We start from the raw sequence: 20967 nt of genomic DNA on the forward strand, positions 1-20967 counted from the left end.
AGCAACCTTTGTGCTGGAGAAGGATGTTTGTGCCTTGTGCTGCTTCTGTTTGCTGCTGTCCCCTCAGTCAGGTGATGATTTAAGCATCAGTGCTGTGCCCTGGGTAGGGGGCTGCAGGTTAGGTTAAGTAAAGCTTTAAGTGAGGGAGGTCTGACCCTAAGGAACGTTACCTATACCCAGGATTTTGATACTTTCAAATGACTGTTTATTAGTAGTCAGATAAAAGACAATAAAAATGACTTAATAGATACCAAGGAAGGGCCATGCAAGATGCCGAGGCCCAGTGATGCTGTGAGTTGTTAGGGCCTCGCACTGAGAAATGATGTGGCCGGTCTCGGCAGCACCTGTGTGGTCAGCACCTGCTTTCCATCATCGCTGCAGGCAGCACCCACCAAAGCAAATGAAATAATTGTCCTCCAAGCAGTATAAATGTTTTCCCTGGTTCCCTAATGGTAGGGAGCTGGGAAGTTAATGTTCCCCACATGAAAGAGGGTGCTTATGTGGTTAAGGAGCATGGTTATGGCCCACAAGCTCCATGCAGGGAGCTCTGCAGCAAGGAGTCCCACCAGGGGAAATGCCTGTGGGAATTTGGTGCAGACCTACGTGCGTGGGGAGGAGAGAGGAGGCTTTGTTCACCTGCCAGGAGAGCAGCAGTAGTGAAACCCTGTCCTACTCATGTCCTTCCTGTGCTCTGTGCCCAAAATCAAGGTGAGGTCCAGAGATTTCCTTCCAAAAACTGCTCATAAGGCTCTTCCTGTGGCAGTGCCTGTGCTGACTGATCATGTCCTTTATGCAGCACAGTTTTCTTAAAAAACTGAGGATTCCTGGGCTGATGAACTTCAGAGCGTTATCCGTGGTTTCTGGTGGAGTCTTGTGCTCCTGCAATCAATATATTTAGATGAGCTAAGACCTGCATTACATCTGGCACTGCAGCTTGTTTATTATTCCCCCACCCTGGAGAAGGCAAGCAGCTTTTGTGAGAGCCTTCCCGCGGAGCACCACGGCACACGGCTGGGTTCAGGGCTTGCCGCGCCGGTGGTGAGGGAGCTCAAATGCTGCCCCTTTATAAAGTGAATTCATCTCGATATTACTAGCTGAAATTAGAGGGCTTACGCGGAAACCGGTGCCCTCCTAACAATAGCCCGGTGAACAGGGCTGTGATAATAATTGGTGAGTGTGGTAGGTGCTGCTTAGTAATGATTTCATAGATCAAGTTGTCAGGTCGTCCGTTAATTTTCCTGGATCACAAAATATTGACAAATGTTACAGTAAACTTGTGCTCCCTGCTGATTTTATTGTCTGTCGTGTTTTTGTATAAACATAAAAATAACTGTCACCGAGCCTGACAGCTTGGCTCTAGAAACAGGGCTTTTCAGGATGCGTTTGTAGGCACAATTCCTGGGACCCATCAGAATCCATCACGCAGAGGGGCCTCATTACTGGGAAAATGACTGTTGCACTTTTTCCTTTGAATTCTGGTTCGTGAGCATTTCCAACCAATTCTTCTGACATTCAAAGGATTAATAGGCCCCTGTACTACTAGGAAAGGTAAATCGAACCAGTTCTGTTATGCTTTTTAAAGAAACTTTAATGGTGGTAGGGACTATTCATTAATATTAATAGCTTGTAGTACTTTAGTATCCATCCATGTGGTTGCTTTCGAGATGCTGCTGAAAATGTATAGTATGCAGGCAAGGCATTGATTCATACAGTGTTGAGGGGGTCACTGTAATGTGCTCCACGCTGCTTTTAAATGATGACTGCAGAGGAAGTAAGATCATTTTAATCCAGCTAAATAATACTCCTAATGATAAAGCATTAAAATCAGGTTGATTTTTAGATTCTGCCAATTGTATCAGACAAGGAGATTACATTAAACATAGCACTGATGGTTAATGATATATTACTGATAATCATTAAAATAGATTAAACTATTCATGGAGGGATAAGGACCCCTGGTTGACTCTAGCACAAATGCTGTTTTGACTTTATAGCAGTTCACCTCGGGCTCTCTGAAGTTTTGCACTGCTCCTTGGAGATTTAGGCATATATCATATACTGTTAATGAGGATCACATGGCTAAAAAATTAGCACCTATTGGAGATAGCACTTTTTATCTTTCAGATGTGTTTATGGGAAAGGCCATAGATTTCAGGACAAGAAACCAGCTTTGTATCATTTTGTCAGACCTGCTAGTGGGCCACGGTATTTCACCTGGCTGCTCCTGCCTAGAGTGTGTGGCAGAGTTATTCCTTCCAGAGTTATTTAAGGACATCAGGAGCCAGGGATAGAGTTTGCCTTCATAGTTTACACCAATAGTGAATGACCATCACTGTGAAATGACCCTTTATTTCTCTGAGTAACTTCAGCTGCTCTTTTTGCATTTTTTTCAGCAGCAGCCTGAGCATTTCCTTGCTTTCTGAGGAGGTACTTGTAAATCCTTCCTGACAAAGTGGTTTGTAAATGGAAGGACTTGGCCTTTCTGACGAAGCTAAATGTACGGAGCTGCCTAAACTGCTGACTGTGATGCAGCGTGAGCAAACCCCCAGCGTCGGAGACGGAGCGTAGATAGACCCAAGGTAGTCTTAAACCTGCCAGCTAGTGCAGCGAGAGATGTCTCTCGTGGACTAACTTCTCCTTTTCCTGGGATGGGTGTTGTGTCTTGCTGCAGTTTACTTAGCAGCAGCTATGAAACTTAGCTGAAATCTATGCACATTCGGGGAAGGCTGGATGCTCTTCCAGGTGCTGTTGTCCCCTCCCTGGGGACCAGAGCTGCAGGTGTGCCTGTGCAGCGTGAGTATCAGAGCAGAGCAAAAGCGTTAGATAGGGTAGCGCAGTCGTCTTTAACCCCTCTCCTCCAGAGCGGTCTCCTAGGTACGGTAACTGGTTTTCCTGAGTGCTGAGGTCATCACCTCTGCAGCAAAACTGAAGACTTCTGCAGGACCCATAGCAGGTGAAGGTAACTGGAGGGACCAGAAAAGGCAAAGGAAAAAGGGTGTAACACTGAGGGAGAGAAGACAGGAAACTGTATATGCAGGAGAGGAGAAACAATCCAGGCAGAATTGATTTTTTTTTTCTTTCTTTCTTTCTTTCTGTCTTTTCCCCCACAGGCAGAACTTCCTGCCTGATCTATTGGCTATAATGCAGAAGCTTGATGTTAAAAGTATTCTCTTTATCAATGAAAGAGTATACATGCTATTTTTGCAAGCAGGGAAAATGGGTGATGCAGAAGAGTACTCAGGCATATTTGAGGAGAAATTGCTCAGTGTTCAAAATGGCTTCTTGGAAATACGCTGTCATAATCCACTTGATAGTGCTCTTCCGGAGCAGCCTTTCAGACTGCACCCTCAGGTTTCTGCTGTATTGCTGTCTGCTCATATTCAGGATGCTCCGGTGAAGTTTGATTGTTGGTTTTCTGTTAGGATATTGAATACTCACTTGTTTGTACCTTCAGCTGCAAAGGCTTTTTAAAATTGATTACTAGTCTGGCTCTAAGTTACTGTGTGATCATGTAAATATAGACAGAAGATGGGCATTTTATGATATCTGACTTTCCTACAGTATTTTTTACTAAGCAAACCATAATGGAAATAGTGGATTTTCATTTCTTGCTTGCTTCTTTTCCAACAATTGTCAGTAAATCAAAGGTACACAAAGCCGTCTCTTCGTCTGCAGTGTTAAAGCTAACGGCAGTGTCTGGTGGTCATTTACTTTTGCGAAGAGTGCAGCCTTATTTCTGGACACTCAGCAGACTTGAGTACTGATATATTGAAAAATGCATACATTGACACTTGTGGCTTTCAGGGTCTTGCTTCAAGGGGGAGTGCATATTAGAGGATAACTTTTCCAGCAGTGAAATGCCTATATTTTAAAATAAGGACTGTGAATTATAGTTGAGCCAATTCACTGCAATACCAATATGACAAGCTTAGAAAGAAAGCAAGTATTTCTCCCCGTGTTCTTCCAGCATCTATATGGGCATGATGGTTTCTCTAAAACGCATCAGGTAACATTGCCTAAGTCCAGAAATATGCTCGGACTCCCTGAGCCCGTGATGAAGTGGCAGCCGCCCTCCCTCGCGGTGCTGCTGTGGCCCCTTGTTCCCGGCTGTTTTCCCCAGGACTCCTGCCTCTGCCCAGCCCCATCTGCATCCCGACGGCTGTGGGATGCTCGCTCCTCCTGTGGCTTGTGTGCGGGACAGCTTTCTTTCCATCAGTTCTTACTCTGGCTTGCTGCGTTGGAGCACTAATCCAGTTACAAAATCTAATAATCTAGAGCCGAGGTCTTTGAATCCCTTCATAGTGTGGACACCTTACAGCTCGGGTCCTCAAAGACTTTGCTTTGCTTCATGTGGTGGAGCAGGGCCTGATATATTTTATTTCAGATGGTTATGTGTGTGGGTATTATATGAGATGATACAGTATTTGTTAGGTTTTTCTTTTCTTTTTTTCTTTGTCCATTCGAATTGGCCTGGATAAATTTGAGTCAGAACTGTCTAAGCACATCTGCGATCATTAGTTTGGAGAATAGCTCTGGAGGTGCAGCTGCCTTCCTGCTTGTATGAGCAAGCAAAGGCTCATACAGAAGGAAAATTTAAATGCTGAATGTAGAAAGTTTTCCCCTATTTCTGTGTCCATTTTTTAGCATATGAACCTTTAGCTAAAAGTTTTCTACAAATCTTAGTGTAGTGCAATCCTCTCTTGTTTATATATTTATAGTGAAGAAGCAAGAAATGTGTGATATAGTGTGAAATGATAAAAAGCTGTTGAATTACGGACAGATTCATGGGCAGAATTGCTGTCAAACTGAATGACAGACCTCACTTTGCTCAGCCAAATTACCCCGCTAGTACCCAAGTGCTCTGTCTTGTTGAGCCAAAGCTGTAGTAAAAGCAGTTATTTCCTCTTTTTGCTTCGCTGTTTGTTTTTCTAAATATTAAGATTGTTTAACTAATCAGCAAAACATCTTTCTGGAAATACAGGCCAGATCCTGACACAGACAGTCTGCAGTTTCATATTACTGCTCTGCGTTTTGAGGCCAGACTGGGCTGCATTCCTGTGAAACCATAGCAAAGGTTTGTTCATCTTTTTAAAGCTTTATTGTGTCATATTCTTAAAACCAGAAACCTTGTGCTCTTTGATAGGGGACCTTTCTAAACAAGCGCGTTTCCCCTCCATACATCCTTGCTGCATCAGATTAGTGGGCTTTGCATGTCAAGTGAGCAAGCACGTAGAGTAATAGGTAAGTTTGAGTTCCTCGAGTAGTCCACGCCTATGCTTGAGACCCAGGCCCAGCAGCAGCCCTTCCCGGTGGTCCATCGGGGCCATCGGCAGGCTGGCGGTGGGCTGCAGGGTGCCGTCTTGCTCGGCTGGAACGTAGTCTTTTTTATTTTATTTTATTTTTTTAAGGAAGATGCACTGTAAGATCAAATCCCAAAGCCACATTCAAAGCAAGCGGTCTTACTCGCAGAGCATTAGAAGTGAGAGGCTAATTGGTTATTTACATCTAGCGGAACATATTAAAGAGCCATAATTGCGCCGAATCCCCGGGTGAGGAGGAAGGACACTTGTTCCCTGGCGCTGCTGAGAAACGGGAACGTGAAGCTGCAATTAAGCCCTTAATTTGGGCAAAGAGCCGACGTGAGAGAGATGGCGGGGGGATAAAGCCGCCCGTGGGGTGCCGCGGAGGAGCGGGGCCGGCAGCCGGGCGGATTCCCACCAGATGGAGCAGTTGCCGTTCGGAAGCGAAGCGGCGCGGCGGGACGGCGTGCACACGCCGGGCCGCTGTGCGTCCCCCCAAGACACACGTCCTCCGCTCCTCCTCGGCTTTGATACGTTTCTGAAGCCCCTCGCGGGGCAGGGCAGGCCTCCCCCGGCACGACGCGTGTGCGGGGCTCCGTCGCGGCGGGATCTCCCTGACCTGCCATCCATCACCGCGCTGCGCCAAGCCTTCCTTGTTCGCGCGGCCGCTGCTGCGCCTCCCCAGATGCTTATCCACCTTCTGCCGGCGTTTGCCTGCTTCATGGGCTCTGCTTGGCGCTTCTCTACGGACAATTTCCTTCCATGGCAGCCGCTGCCGGGTACATCCCTCACCTGTGGCCCGTGCCGGGGCTGCCACCAGCCTCCGTGGGACGTGGAACCCCCCCGGCCCTGCATCAGCTCCCCTGCCGCTGCCTCTTCCCATTCTGCCTGAGGATGGTGTTTTATAGCAGTTCTTAAGAAAAATTATCGTGCTGGTGTTATAGTTGATCTTGCCGTCGTTTCTGGGAGTGTAAATCTGGACACACCGCTCTGCAGTCACGGACCCGTTAGAGCTGAGCAGTGTGGCTTTTGGCAACCTCTCGTTTTTCTAGCTTACCCAAGCCGTATAACACCTCTTCAGTCTGTTTTTTCTAATTTCACCACTTGTAGTGTGGGCCACATGAATGCAGGAGACAGGTGCCTACCTAGCAAACTGACTCTCTTCATCTGGTGCGGTCAAAATGCATAGATCAGGTACTTAAAAACCATAGAAGAGTTGAAAGTAAAAATTGATCTAGCCATAACCTCCGGGTATTTCTTACGTGGCCATTTCCAGAGTGAGAACACAATTTATTTTGCATAGGACAGGAGCAATTATCCTTTGTCAGTTCTACTGCAGCAGGCTCGTGGTTGAGGGCTCGGTGATTGACGGTTTAGTTGACATTGATAATTACCTCTCTGAATCCTAAAATGCATCATGCTTTAATTTTGGGGGTGCCACTGATGGTGTGACTTCACCAGCCTGTGTACGTTTTGGATCATGTCTAACATGGTAAGATGTGCGTGTTTTACTGACCTGCAGCAAACGAACGAGGGGCAGCACCTTGGTAATGCACCGAGTAACTGTCCTTTGCCTCACGTGGGAAAGGTCCATAGCTGCTACCCATTTGCAAACAGATTATTGGTTTTTTTAAGTTTTAGTAGAGGTGCATGAAGGAATCATGCAACACCACAGTGTAATTTTTCTCTATTGCTAAGCCCTTGTTACTGAGGTTTCTCCTGAAGAGCCAGTCCCTTCACGGGACTGCTTGTTTTAGTGAGGGCTCGGCCGCGGTGCTGTGTGGGAGCAGGGTTTGCCCTGGGCTGCAGCAAGGCCGGGAACAACGTTGGGGCTGAGTTTTCTCATTCAGTCTGCATTTCACCCTGAATCCCGTCCAACGCCCTCCTCCCTCTTGGTGTTTGACCTCTTTGTTGCGTTGAGGGAACATGGCTGGTCTTCCTGGAGCACCGCGTGCAGAGAAACACTGCTCAGGACCTGTGCCGCAGTGGTTACTCACGGCCCGGGCCCGTGGTGGGCTTGCGGGGGTGGCACTAACTCTGCACTGGCACCTTCACGTGCTGCAGCAAGGGGAGCAGGAAGCCTATTAAAATTGCCAAGTGTGGGACTTCTTTTTGTAACTGTTTTTAAGAGTTGTTCATAATCTGTCTGGCTTTCTTACAGTGATTACGTATTGCCGTGGACTAAAGTCTCATTTAGCATGTCCGTTCGTGGAGGTACTTTCATGATAATCAGACTCAAGTTTTTCATCTGATCTATCAAGGATGAAGCTTGGATCAAGGCATATCCAAAAGCTGGAAGGCTCAGCTTGAGATCCAGATGTCGCAGTTCAGAACAGCTCTGTACTGCTGAATCGTGGAGTTATGATTTATTACGGCATGTGGTATAACTCATTTTTACATTGAAAGTAATATTATGTTATATAATCAAATCTCCTTTGTTATTTATTGCATTCTCTCTGCACAGATGTGAATGCTTCACTCTTTCTCCTGGTGAACATTTTCCTTAGTGCTTTGCCTGATGCAGCTAGGAGCAATCCCTGAGCGTCTGCCGTGGCCGCATGACGGTAAGCATGCCGGGAAGGAGCGGGGAGCAAGCCTGCCAAGGGACAGGACGGTGTAAAATCACAAGAAACAGACTTCTTTGCCCACTTGTGCCTATAAGATTGCAGTAACTTCTGCAAAGTGTGACCTAGGAACAGCTGAGCAGGAGAACTTGGGACAGGAGCAATGGCTTGCCCGGGGAGACTTGTCTGAGTAAAACGTTTGCAATAAAACACTCAGATGTCAAGCTGTTAAGTTATTATTACAGCTATTTCATGCCTTTGACAACATGCAGTGTGCAGTCCCCACTTGAGCTGTGACATCCCGCTCACCGTCTCCCTCCCCGGTGCACCCTCTGCAGCTGGGGCATTAGCAGTGTCCTCCCTGGACAACCCCCCACCAAGGCTTTACTGTGTGGCTCTGTGATGTGCTGCGATTGCTGCTTGTAGCAATAAATACCCCCGTGAATAGTCTCTGTTGGCTTTGAAATACATTTTTTGTACATGTAACTCTCCTAAGGCTATTTGCTGCCTAACTCTGCTGCTGCCATAGGTGCCGCACGGAAAGGAAAGCATGAGGGCATCATCCGTTTATAGACTTCTACTGTGCTGCCTGTGTGCTAAATGTGGAAGTGGAAGGTACTATTAAAATACAAATCATGCTGTTTGGTGTAACAACAGGCTATAGCATAATTGCTTTCATCCGTTGCCCTTCCTGCCGAGCAACTCCAAAGCACTTTGCAGTTTCCCATATGCCAGAACAGTTTCATGGTTGGCTGCAACAGGGGTCTGACAATGCCCCTTGCCGAGGGAGGGAAGGTAAATAAGGTGACTCAAAGGAAAAAGGCAAAGCCAGGAGTGGGTGAGAGCCTTGGTCTGTGCCATGCTGCCCCGAGCAAGCGGCCTGGGGCACCTCTGACAGTAATGATCTGCAGCGGTGGGCAGAAGAAGGGGTTTTGTGCCTTTTAAATTTCACATCTGGCACCAGCGAATCTCTCTTCCTTTCAGTAAGCCGTGCTGCGTATAGCCCGCACAGCTGACGTACACCTCTGCTACGTATTGTACATCCTGTCTGGGTCAATTTAGGAGTGGTATGAGTTAAAGGGATTTGGAAGGGGGTCTGCATTGCACCAAAGTCTACAGGCCTTCGGTGCCAACTCCAATTGCTGTACATGTACAGCTTTTAGTTTAGAATAGATTATAATATATATTCCAGATGTATTAAGCTTTAGAGCATGTCTTTTCTCCTAATCTTCCCTGTGCCAGCATGTATCAGTTCAATCTTCCTGTCTGTAACAGACAAATTGTTTTAGTTGTGCTTTCGAGCCCATTGTAACTGACAAAAAATATAACACAATCCTTACCGCTAACACCGTGGCACGAAGATGCTCCAAGCACAGATCTGAAGATGTTTTATTTTAAGCCCTGTTTATTCAATATTGCATTGTATAGTTAAAAACAAATATATGATATGGGCATATTAAATGCTGATCTTTTTGCTCAACTATCTACTAATGTGATTTTTGGTACCACATCATGGGGAAACTCTGAATTCTTTTATCTTTATGTAAAAGTGCTGTCACAAATCCAAACAAGTTTTCAGTGTGATGAAACCCTTAAAAAGGTTTTTTGTGTTACTGATGTTTTCTGAAAAGGATATCCTTAAGATATAGAAGCAGATACAGCTGCCAGTGCTCTGAATTGCTGTGATGGTTTATACTGTAAAGAAAGTCTTGACAATGATGGATAACCTCTGCAACTCCTGAAGAGTGGGTTTTGTTTATCCTGCCTTTTCTCTGTATTTGTATCAGGCTTTCCACTTGGGGCTACGCGTAGTCTTTGAATGCGGCGCTGCTTCTCCCTCCGCCGACGCTCGCCTCGCTCCTCTCCTGTGGTGGGCACCGCGTGCGAGCGGCTGCAAAGACGCTGCAGCTCCCTGCCTGGACTCGCTCGTTGATGGCCTGCTGCACAGGGCAGCACGCTGCCGCAGGGCTCCCCGCTTCCAGCTCCGCGGTGGCATCTTCCACCCGCCCAAAAAACGCCGGGGACACCTGCAATCCCAGGAGAAACCCGTGAGTTGTTGTCATTTGGCAGCAAGCTGCAGGAGCTTTTTGCTCTTGGAGGTGAATTTGGGTCGAAGAAGGACGTGAACTGGGAGGGCAGTGGTTATCCCGGGATAACTTCACGTGTGTATCACCATAGACTTTTTGAGAATAGTGTTGTGCGCAGCAAAGCCTTTCAAGAGTCTATTGCTCATAGACATGTATTTAAGTAAAAAATAGACCTCACCAAGACATTCGCTGTGCCTCTTGTCTTTGCAGTTACCGTATCTGATACTGCAGGGTTTTTTCCTGCTGTACGTCTTCTATGATTTTTTCCAGATCTGTTGAACTTTGTTTGTTGAAACATTTTTTTAATATAATCACTGCTCTAATAGAGAAAGACTTTGCTTGACGTCTTGGTAGTACTTATATAAACTCATTGATCTCTGGTTCAGTAGTTTTCATTAAGATGAGCTGGTGATAGCTGGGGAATAAGTGTGTGCGTGCGTTAGGGAGTGAGGATTTAGGGGTTGTGCTTTGTTATGTTTGAAATCTTGGAGAGGAGACAAGTAAGTACTTTGTCCTTATTGCCCGAGTAATAAAACATTTATAGAATTGGGAAACGGCCCATGAGACTTTGTAAAATCTTCTTTGCTTATAAAGAATTGGCTAGGCAATAATTTTAAAAAGAAAAAGAAAAAGCAGGGGGGAAGAGGAGAGCAGCTTTTGTTTGAGGTTTACCGTGATGCTGCTCTTCAGGGATGGTTGCTGAAGCCGGGCCGGCCGCGGGGAGGAGTGGGACCATGCCTTGCACCCGGCGCCAGGCCAGCACGCACCCGGCACGCTGCCGGGCCCGCATAAACGAAGGGCTCCTCTAGGTCGCTGGGGACTCAGCAAAGGCCCTTTTGGCCCCTTGTAAATTAGCGAAAGAGAAAAGCAAGTGTGGCAGCGCAGAGCGCTGAAGACGCAGATTAAGCAATGGATTAAACGCTCTGAGACACGAGGCCTTCAGGGCTCTTCGTTGGCGCTGGCTCCGAGGCGATAGCTTTCACGCGCCCGCGCCGAGCAGACACTGCGCAGCACGCTGAGACCCGGAGCCAAGCTGCACGGCCATGGGAAAACCCGGGAGACCAACGGCATTGTGACTCAACGAGAAAAAGAAAGCAGTATTTGAGGTTCAGATGAGAGGTATGAGCGTCCTCCGATACCATTGTGATAATTAATACCTTTGTGGTTAGTTATAATGACCTCCCCTCCTGCCGTCGCAATTAGCGGGTGCGGCGACGACCCTCGCGGGCTGCTGCCGCAGCTTGTGCTGGGCTGCCGCAGGGGGGGCGAGCCGGGGTCTGGGGAAACAGCTTCCCGGGGAAGGCAAATTGGACGATTGCCGTCGTGCAAGGGGGCTGAGCACCGAAAGAGAACCGCCTTTTGAAACCCTATTTCTGCTTATTACTGGGGATATCCTTAGGTATTATCTGCCTGCAAACATTTGCTAGACTAAGCAGCATACAGAGAGTTGCCTTGTCGTTCTTGACTTGGGTGCGTCATGTAATACATGCAGGATTACAGAGCCCGTGCAGCCTCTGCTAGCTGCGTGGTAGCTGTCAATGAGGATGCTGCAGGGTACAAATTAATCACACGCTGCGATTGGGAAGAGGGCCCCTTTCGTAGGAGCACAGCACAAACAGGCATTTCGGTGGCTGTGTTTGCTCTCCTGGGTGGACTCTTGACCTGCTCACTTGTGGCAGCTCGGCTTTGATGACTATTTCATAACTGTGCGTCTCCGACAAAAGGGCTGCTGTTCTCACGACTTTCCATCACTTAATAAGAAAATCTTATCAAGTAAAAAAATTGAATTACCGGGGAATTCCTACTGTGCAATTCTCTCCATCAGGGGGAAAAACGAAGTGCTCACCATTTCTCATGTTGGGTTAAGAGCTTGCCCTGGAGTCTGCTCTTCAGCCCTTTGGAGAGATGTTCACACTTAGTTATTTTGATGTCAACTTACTTGTTTTTACCCCACAGAAATCAACTCAGTCTTGAAAGCAGTTGGCGTTTCAGTAACATTGAGAAGTGTTACTCATACCATGCGGGAATGGTCCCACAACACGCAACTTGCAGCTGTTTGGGTGGGTTGTTTGTCCCATGCTTTTAGCTTCCCAGAGTTAGGGTGCTGGTTAAATGTTTCTTACCTTGCTCTTCGAATAACAGAACTTCACTGCGTTCCTCCACCCATGTGGCAGCTTTCAGGTTTTACTACAAATTACATATAATTAATAAGAGCAGAAGCAGGATGGACAATCATCTTCACATCAACCACTGTAATTGAGGGAAACCTGGACTAGGATTTGGGCATGGCAAACACTGCTGTTTTAATTCTTTGGGGGTATTTGAAGTGACCGGCACAGGCCAGGTATTTCAGTGCAACCCCATCTCTAATTAATAGCGGTGTTTGTTTAAAGGGATCAATATCTGTCCTTGACCTCAATGCACAATTTAAGCTATTACTGTATCACTAAATATGAAATGAACTATAATACATTTGAGAGGCAAACCACTTACATCGAACCCAGTAATACAGATGAGAATCTTTTATTATAGCAAATGAAAGCTGTGTGGTTATGTTTAAATATGCCAAATACTAAAGACTGCAATGAAAGACTTTTCTATAGCTAATTTACTGAAGAGCGTCGTGGAGGCTAACCTATGCCTCTAGCGCACATTATCTTTCCCAAGACGAAAAATTGTTTTGGAGTGAGCAGCTCTGCTACCCGTGATTAAAATAGTTCACTTAATGTAGGCTGAAAATAGTACTTACAGTAAATGCATGAAACCATAAATTTGTGGGGAAAAAAATAATAGCAAGGTATAAAATACAAGGAAGGTTTGCAACCATAGCTTGAGCTCTGCTGTTCACGTCACAAGCCTGCAAAGCATGATGCTTTCTCTATTAATGGACTGCCCTTCGTTTGAGAGTATGAGAGATGGCCTCCCCACAGAGGTCTTGCCTTCTCACTTTTTTTTGCCTCTTTGCTTTTTTCTTTCTTTTCTTTTATTTTTTTTTGCCAATTTACTTTATTTTGCCATTCCCTGGGCATCTGCTCCTCTCCTGCCAGCCTGGGAGCTAGGCTGGGGCATCGCCTGCCCCGGCGCTGCTTCTGGGGCTTTGCTAGAGCACTGACGTCCTTCACGGGTGCCCTATTTCCATCTGCTTTTTAGTAGATTGAACAAAACTGGTTTTTTTTTTCCACAAAACAAAAGATAGGGTGCTATCTCATAATGAATAAAAACCAATGAAATCATGATTAAGAAATTGTCTAAAATGTAACTGAGGAACAGCAGTCTATGATAACTGTGTAACTGAAGCCTAATCATCAATAACACACTTCTAATTAACAGCTAGTTTAAAAGTCTCCTCCATCACATGGGTAAACAAACTGTTGGAGTAATATAGAGGTTGTCAATGATGCTTTTATGTTCAAAAAAATCCTGTATTGTACTCTAGGTCAATGAGAAGCTGCGAGAGGTGAGAACTGTTCAATACTCATGGCCTAAGGTCTGCAGAAATTTCCATAATATAAAAATGGATTCTGCAGGGACAGGAATGCTAAAACGCCGCCTTGCTACTTCAGGCAATCGCTGTTATGTTGCTTCATGCGCCATAAACATCTCTAATGGCAGTACGTTCCTGAAATATTTTATTTAAAAACAAAAAAACCCTAAAAAGTGCAAATGTTAGAAATTAGGCTGGTAATGTTTCAGCCATTAATCAGGTCAGTTCGCCAGAGTGCAGAGCTGTGCGTCCCGTCCCACCTCGCCTCGCTGGTTCTGCTGCCGTTGGAGGCGTCACGTCCGTTTTATAAATTTGTTATATATTTGGGGGGAAAAAATGGGCAGCAAGGGCAGGTTTCCTTTCTATGCAAACCTTATCTCCAGAAGCGCTTTCCTTGCTCTGGCTGCTGTACAGAATGACGGTTTTTCATTTACAGTCCCAAAGGAAAAGTTGTTAGTGAATGCTGATCGTTCCTCTTTAGTCTAAATTAATTAAATGACACAGTATCTATTGTATGAAATAAATGGGGATCATTTTACATGGTATACTGTATACAGTGATTATAATGTGTGATCTTTCTAGAGAAATATGGGAAAACAATGTGCTTTGCTGGAGCATGCATTCCCCTGCACGGTAATACATCTCCTTGGTAAGCGGTAATGCAATGTAATCCGCGGTGACTTAATAACAAACACGGCAGATGTATAATCTAGAGTAATGGAAAACGTTGTAAGCACAAGATGCATGTGACTATCCTTCATCTGAAACACGTGTAAATCAGCAGCGTTCCCGAGCTCGGAGCAGCAAACAAAAGCCTCACTGATGCCGGTGGAAACGCATGCAATTAGCACATGAGTGCTGTAATTCTGCTCGTGCTTTCAGTCCACTATAAATAATCATGCAGCCAGAGCTCCACTGGTACGCATACCCCACATTAGTGTACTGTAAACCAAGTTTGGCTTACTAGGACTTTCTTGTTGCCTTGTAGGTCTTGCTGACTGCTGACTGGGATCCTCCAAGAATTTCGAAGATAAAGTGTTTATGGGTCACGTCGCGGTCCTCGGTGAAGGACTGATGTGCTCGGAAACCTGCTTGAGCGACGGGCCGCTTCCCAAGACCCGTGCCCAAATGCTAAGCCGGCTCAGGAACAAGACGACCTGCTACGGTATGGTGGGGGCACACCACGTAGGCACTTTGGTAAAGGATTTTAATGAACATTGTAAATTTTCAGTGAATTTTTTCATTTTCAAAAATGTTGTGAAACATCCCAGTATTATATAGATGTCACTCAGAAGGGTGTGATGGCATTCCTCTACCCTGATCCATCTATCCGTTTCAATTCCCAGTAAAAATAACAGCCTCTATTGCAACTGAGGTTTTCCTTTAGAATAATTATTAAATCTTTGGAAAGTATTACTGGGAGAGGAGCATCAGCAAGATTTCTTCATAAATCATTTTAAATGAGAAGACCACAGGTAGTAAAACACATGGAGAAGGAGGAGTTTCGAGGACTCCTCTGGCGCTGGCCCAGCTCCTTGCAGAGATATCCCGCTGTTGAGACTGACACAAAGTGAACATGGCAAGGCATGGGATGTAGTCACGGGTGTGTGAATTGTGACATGGCTAGCAAATACCCACACTCCCGTTGCAATATCTTCCCCTAACAAACTTTCTGTAGTATTTTCTTGGAAAAGAATGGGTGATTGATGCTTTTAAAAACCAGCCTAGAGTTTCTGGGTCTTTATTGTGTTATGTCTGCGGTTATCTCTGAGAATTGGTGATCTTCATCCTGGTGACAGTGTGGTAGTTGTTGGAGTCTGGAGACCCTTCGGTCCCTCCAGGTTTAAGAGAGGAGGCTGCTGTTTGGGATTTGCTGCCAGTGGAGGGGGCAGTGCTAGCTTTAAGGCACCTTTTTGCTTTGGCAGATGATTGCCCAATAATTTTCAGGCTTATTTCATTTTGTGAGCACAAAAATGTACAACGTGGCTGCGGCCGGCGAGAGATCTCATTTGGGCTTAGATGCAGCCCCGCTCTTCGTTCACAGACTTGGTGGAAACACGCAGGAGCTTCCTTCTCTCTTCTGCATGCCCGGGGGGCTCACGCGAGCTCTGAAAGCAGGATATTGCCTGGATATGTCTGGATATTGCTGCCCTTTCCATGCCCATCTCCAACGCCAGGTCCTCCGATGCTCGGGAGCCACCACGCCAGGCCGGAGCAGAGGGATCCTGCACCAGTCCGGCTGCCTTGGAGAAGTCCTGCAACGGCCCTCAAAGCCTGGCCTGGAGAGGGAAGGTGCCCCTGCCTGCAGCCAGCAATGCCCAGGTCCCGGGCAACTTCCGAAACTCTTCATTTGCGTTTTATTCAGTGCTAAATATTGTTTTACTCCATACGAATCCCTCCTCCTTTCTAAAATCCCACGGATCTGTTAATATCAGCACGAACCTGAAGCACAGTCCCAAAGGTGACCTCCACGTACAGTTATTTTTTTACTTTCTGCTCTAGCTTATGTTTTGACAGAGGGTTTTTTCCTCAACTTTCCAGTGCTTTATTGAACTACTCTTAGCTGTTGCCTAAAGGGGCTGCGATTTATGGTCCCTGAAAGCAAAGTGCCGTGCTCGCTCCCGGCCCAGCGGTGGGATGGATGGCACAGCTGCATCCGCCAAAATCGGAATCTGCACTTAGTGCAGCGGCCTGCAATTTAGCCCTCTGTCCCCCCGTTTTTTTTCCCACTACCCATTTATGGTGAAATTTATACGCTTTGCTTTTCAGCATTGAAGGTATGGTGAAAAGCAGACTTTTTCATGTGGCTTCCTTGGCCGTTTTTCTGCAGACTTTCTCAGCGCTGTCTTATGGGCACTAGCGATGTTTATTTTCAGAAATAGCGAATGTTTCGCATTTTCAGACCGTGATAAACTTGGACTCTTGATCCTGCGTATAAACCCCATCCAAGCCTAGATCGTTGCAGTTGCCCTGAAGGAAAATGGAAATATGAAAGAAATATGGAAAAAGAGAAATCAAACAGAGTACAAAGAAGTGAAGAGTCAAATTTTAGGGAGAGACAAGCACTTCTGCGCAGCAAACTCCAGCTCCCGTGTGCTCTGCATTCATGTATCCTTATTTTGACTCATCATACAACTCCAGCTGTGGCCGAAGGCTTCTGAGAAAGCAGTTCAAATACAGATTTTGTGTTAAAGTGGAGGAATTAACAGAATTATTCAACCAGCACAGGAACAGCCCTATTAAACAACTGCGCGTAGCACTTTAGCTGTTAATATATTATCCCCTAACAGCATTTCGCATAGTTTTAAACAATGCAAATGCTGCCTTTAGAATACTCTAATTTAGATAAGAAAATAAAATATGCAAAAGCTCTTCCAAACAATAGCTTTTATTAATCCCTGGTGAAAGGGCATGGAAACCCGCGCGGCGGCGTTTGGCACAGCCTCTTGCATGTTCCCGGCACCGCCGATGTCTGCTCCTTTCTCGAGCCGAGATCGCGTCATCCCCGCCGCGCCGCCCATCGGCACTGCAGAAGGAGCCAGCAGTTAAATATTTATATAAATATCTGAACTTCCCTTATGGCCTTCAGCATCTATTTACTCAAAAATACCCCCTTAGCAAGTTTATCCTACCTGATCTGCAAGTTAAACAAATTTTCAAAAGATGCACTGGGAAAAAAAAAAAGGCACAAAGGCCTAAAACTCTCTCTATATTTTTGTGCATTTCCAGCCCGCTTTGGGAAGGAGCAGCGAGGGGAACCCGGCAAGAGCCGTGCCGTGCCGGCGGAGAGGGCACCGGGGCGACGCGGCTCGCGCTGCCCGTCCCCGGAGGCGGCCGCCCCGGCCGCTGCTCCTGCGGAGGGAGGTGCTCGCCGCAGCCCGGGGACAGAGCGGAGACATGAAAGCGAGCCTAGATTTGCCTTGCAATGACAGCTGCATATTAATCTAAAGAATTTCTGAAAAATCAAAAAGACATTTTTCAGCAAAATACACCCCTAGAGCCTCAATCGTAAAGCAAGGGAATAAACTTGAAACAGGATTGATTTCATCTTAAAGGGAGCAGCTCTTTGAAATGCTACCAACTGCAGTTGTCTTATTTGGTTTTCAATACTATAACAAAATTGTGCCATATTGTGTCAAATAAGGAGATAATATAACAGCTTTAAACAAATTTTGTAATTATGGGATCAATCAAAAATGAATTAAATCCATGCGCACTAGATAAGTCATGTCCCTGAATACTGAGCAGCTCCAAATACCAACTTTCAGCCGGTCTCCGGCGCTGCAGTGCTGCAGCCCTGTGAGTGCATTTCTTCCGCGACACTGCCTGCAACCACGAGCAAGAAACGGGCTAAATCATCGCCCATTTGGGTCAGGGTGCTGCCGTGGCGGCAGGATGGGAGCTTGCAAGCTGCAATGCTGCAACGCTTGCGGATCACCTAGGCTGAGCTATGCATGGCATTAAAACACAGATAGGTGTAACCAGCTGGAAGGAGCACCTGCATCCGTGTGCGGCAATGCTTGGCTGCCAGGCGCTGTGGTTTGGGTGCCTCGACCTTCTCCAAGTTAAGATCCAGTCTTTGGCTTTATTGCAGAAAATCTGCCCTCTGTGCTCGCTGTTTGCACCTTTCTCTGCAGTAACTTGTCACAGTCAGATTATTTTGCACATTTCCAGACGCCTCACCTCTCTCACCCTCCTCCTTACAGAGGGTTTTAATGTCTCAGAGCAACATCAGTTTAGCGAGCTGAAGCATTAGCCAGGCGCAGTCCCTATCTGAATTACAGGACATCCCTGATATCCCCACGTGTCTTCTTAAAAGGGTTTTTTCTGGCTCGCTTCTTCATTACGTCATCGCAGCGCTGCCCAGGCTTTTAGCCGCTTTCCTTGGGGATGCAGCAGCCTTTAACCGTGCCCCGCAGTGCCGCTGCGCTGCTCGGGGCTAGCGAGGTGAATTAGGAGAGGACGTTTTCTGTGTGTTTTCTCCTTATTCAATGAAATAGGCAAAAAGCAAGGAGCAGTTTATTTAAGGGCTCCTCCAGGCTCTTAAGCCTTCCGAGCCTCCCAAGAGCCAGCGTGTCTCTGCCCGAGCATGGACGCAGGCAGGGTGAGCCCAGCCCCGCAGCTGCAGCCGGCAGAGCTCCCGTATGGGCAGTGCTGGTGGCATTTTTGGCTGCTTTAGAGCTCGTCCCCAAAGAGGGGCTGCGAAGAGCCTGTTTGCTCCAAACTGGAGCTCCAGAGAGATCTAAGGCACTGGAGAAGTAGCTATCAGCAGGCACGCTGTGCAAACGTAATGTGATAGTTCTTTTTTAAGACATTATTTTTAAAGTTATCAGGAAGGTAAGGAGGTAGAAGGTGGGAAATTGTGCAGGGCTGCAGAGTCAGAGCCTCAGTGAGCGTGAGTGAATTGCTGGAAACCACGCAATGGCAATTTAGGTTATCCTTCCCAGGTTTGTGGAAGTTTGTGTTCAGCAGTGTGTATTCTGACCCTGCCTGGTGCTGTGCCAGCCCTGCACCCAGAGGCCCAGCAGCGAGCACCAAAAAATGTGGCTTTTCCCTGCTTTGCCCATGTCAAATTTACCCGCTCCGAGGTGGGGCTGCCCTTGCTGCCTGCTGACCCTGCCGTACCGCAGCTGTGATTTTTTCCCCATTTGTTTCCAGGAGATTCCTCCCTGTTTTACTGCTTTTTTCCCCCCATGTGTGTGCAGCGGAGGGTTTCCAGGCAGGCTAGTGCTCCCGTGCTCCCGAGCTCAGCGCTCGGCACCGTCTCCCGCGGCGGCTGCGGCGCGGCACAGAGCACCGCGCAGCCCGGCCCTCCCCGGTGGAGCCGACGGTGCCGTTTCCCCGCTCGCACCGATGCGAGTGGACAGTTTTGCAGCTTGTCGTATAAATACGATGTTTGTTCTTCGTAATGGATTTCAGCGAGATATGGTAAATATTAACTCCCAGGTGGGGCAAAATGCATTATTCATGGCCTCGCACATTCCAACTGCTCCGTCTCGCTCGTGATTAACATGTAAGGCATTCATTATGGTTCCCAGCCAGTGCATAGACCAGCGTCAAAAGTTATGCAGATGAATACCAAACACCTGCGCTATGTGAAATCACCCAGCGCTATCGCAGGATCTGCTGTGCAGCCCCTTCTCTCTGCTGCATCCCTGCGCTGCGCATTAGTGCCGTGGGAGATCTCCGAGGTCGGGTACAGGGTCAGGACTCCCCCAAATTGAATTTCCTCCGGCAACATCATCTGAGCGGTGGTGTCCACATGGCACTGTGTACTGTACATGGACAGGGTTTCCTTCCAGCCAGCGTAGACCAAAAGGCAAAGTGGAAAAAAAGGAGGGTTATCAGAACAAAGGGGCAGGACCTTGCAATAGATGTGGAGGGCAGGGAAGACGGATACTCCTCTTGCAAGGGGAAAGAGCCAGGGATTAAAGTGGAAGTTGCTGGCAGAACAGCTAGCAATAACCCTGGTAGCTTCTGGTTAGCCATGCGTCTGCCCTGTTGCATGGGGGACCTATAATACCCTGATGCTTATGCAAAGAGAGAAAGTTGTTGAATGACTTATCACTGAATCGTGGGTGAAACGACACTTCTGCCCTTCCGAAGCCTCTCCAGCACGGAGCTGGACAGCAGGACGTGTTCCTCCAAAGATGCTCTTTGGGTAGTGTTGCATCAGGCCCTGTAACTTGTCCAGTAGCGAATAAAACGGAAACTTCTGTTTGCTTCTCGCTTTCTTCTCAGCATCCTCTCAAAGGGTAAAATAATACTCCACCAAAGCAGCTGCTTTAATTGCTGACAGCCTCCACTGTGGGGCCACGAAACATGGTGCCTGCCTAGAAGTAACATAACCCTTCTGCTGCTTTCTGCTTTTCAGGCAAAACTGAAGTAGCTTCCCATGCTAATGGATTTTTCTCCCCATCTGTTACATCTGACTGTTGAGAGACCACGTGTCTCTCTTTTCTTCCCTAAAAGCTCACCACACCATCAGACCCTGATAACTCTGATCTGCGAGGCTCCTGAGTGGTGTTGATCTGTGTCCTCCTTGCAATTGCATGGGGCTACATGCAAAACCCAGCGATATCTTGACCTATGAAACATTTTCTATGTCATCATTAATCAAACTATTTCTCACATCCTCTAGCTCTTCTTGGAGTTGCCGCAGTAGGACAGGCAATGCTGAGAGACCCACTGGTGCTTCCAGGGCATTTTTTCACAATACAAAAAACTCACAGCAAAGCCATCCATATTTCTAACTGCATTCCTGACCCACGCTAATCAGTGCTGCCCAGGCTGCCCGGGAGCCCCCGGAGCTGACCGCGTCCACGCGCTCGGCAGACCCAGCAAAGAGCAGCCGGTCTCTTCCCCTGGGAAGTACATTAAAATATCATTCCCTCTCTCTCAAAAATCCACAAAAGGCATTAGGAGTTAATCTTACAACACCTGGCCAGAGCAGGGCAGAGCAGGCTAGCGTTCAAGCCAGCACCACTCTGACTACTTATTTCTGAGGAAAATGGGATTCAGGAACTAACAGA

General features: G+C 47.0%; 1 protein-coding gene across 7 annotated transcripts in view; it reads left to right on the forward strand.

The window, feature by feature from the left end:
• SLC66A1L (solute carrier family 66 member 1 like) overlaps positions 1–17106 on the forward strand; it is a 38618-nt gene extending 21512 nt beyond the window's left edge. For 2 of the 7 annotated variants that reach the window (XR_010390390.1, XR_010390396.1), the window contains 5 exons: positions 2397–2579; positions 4982–5074; positions 7462–7681; positions 7765–7864; positions 9652–10136. The gene's annotated coding sequence lies outside the window, so the exon portion shown is untranslated. Of the gene's footprint in view, positions 1–2396; positions 2580–4981; positions 5075–7461; positions 7682–7764; positions 7865–9651; positions 10137–14423 lie in introns of those variants that run through there. The other 5 variants (XR_010390393.1, XR_010390394.1, XR_010390392.1 and 2 more) reach the window with 4 other exon arrangements.
• Positions 17107–20967: the final 3861 nt, after the last annotated feature.

Source organism: Dromaius novaehollandiae, chromosome 9 (genome assembly GCF_036370855.1).
Source record: "Dromaius novaehollandiae isolate bDroNov1 chromosome 9, bDroNov1.hap1, whole genome shotgun sequence".
Classification (NCBI taxonomy): Eukaryota; Metazoa; Chordata; class Aves; order Casuariiformes; family Dromaiidae; genus Dromaius; species Dromaius novaehollandiae.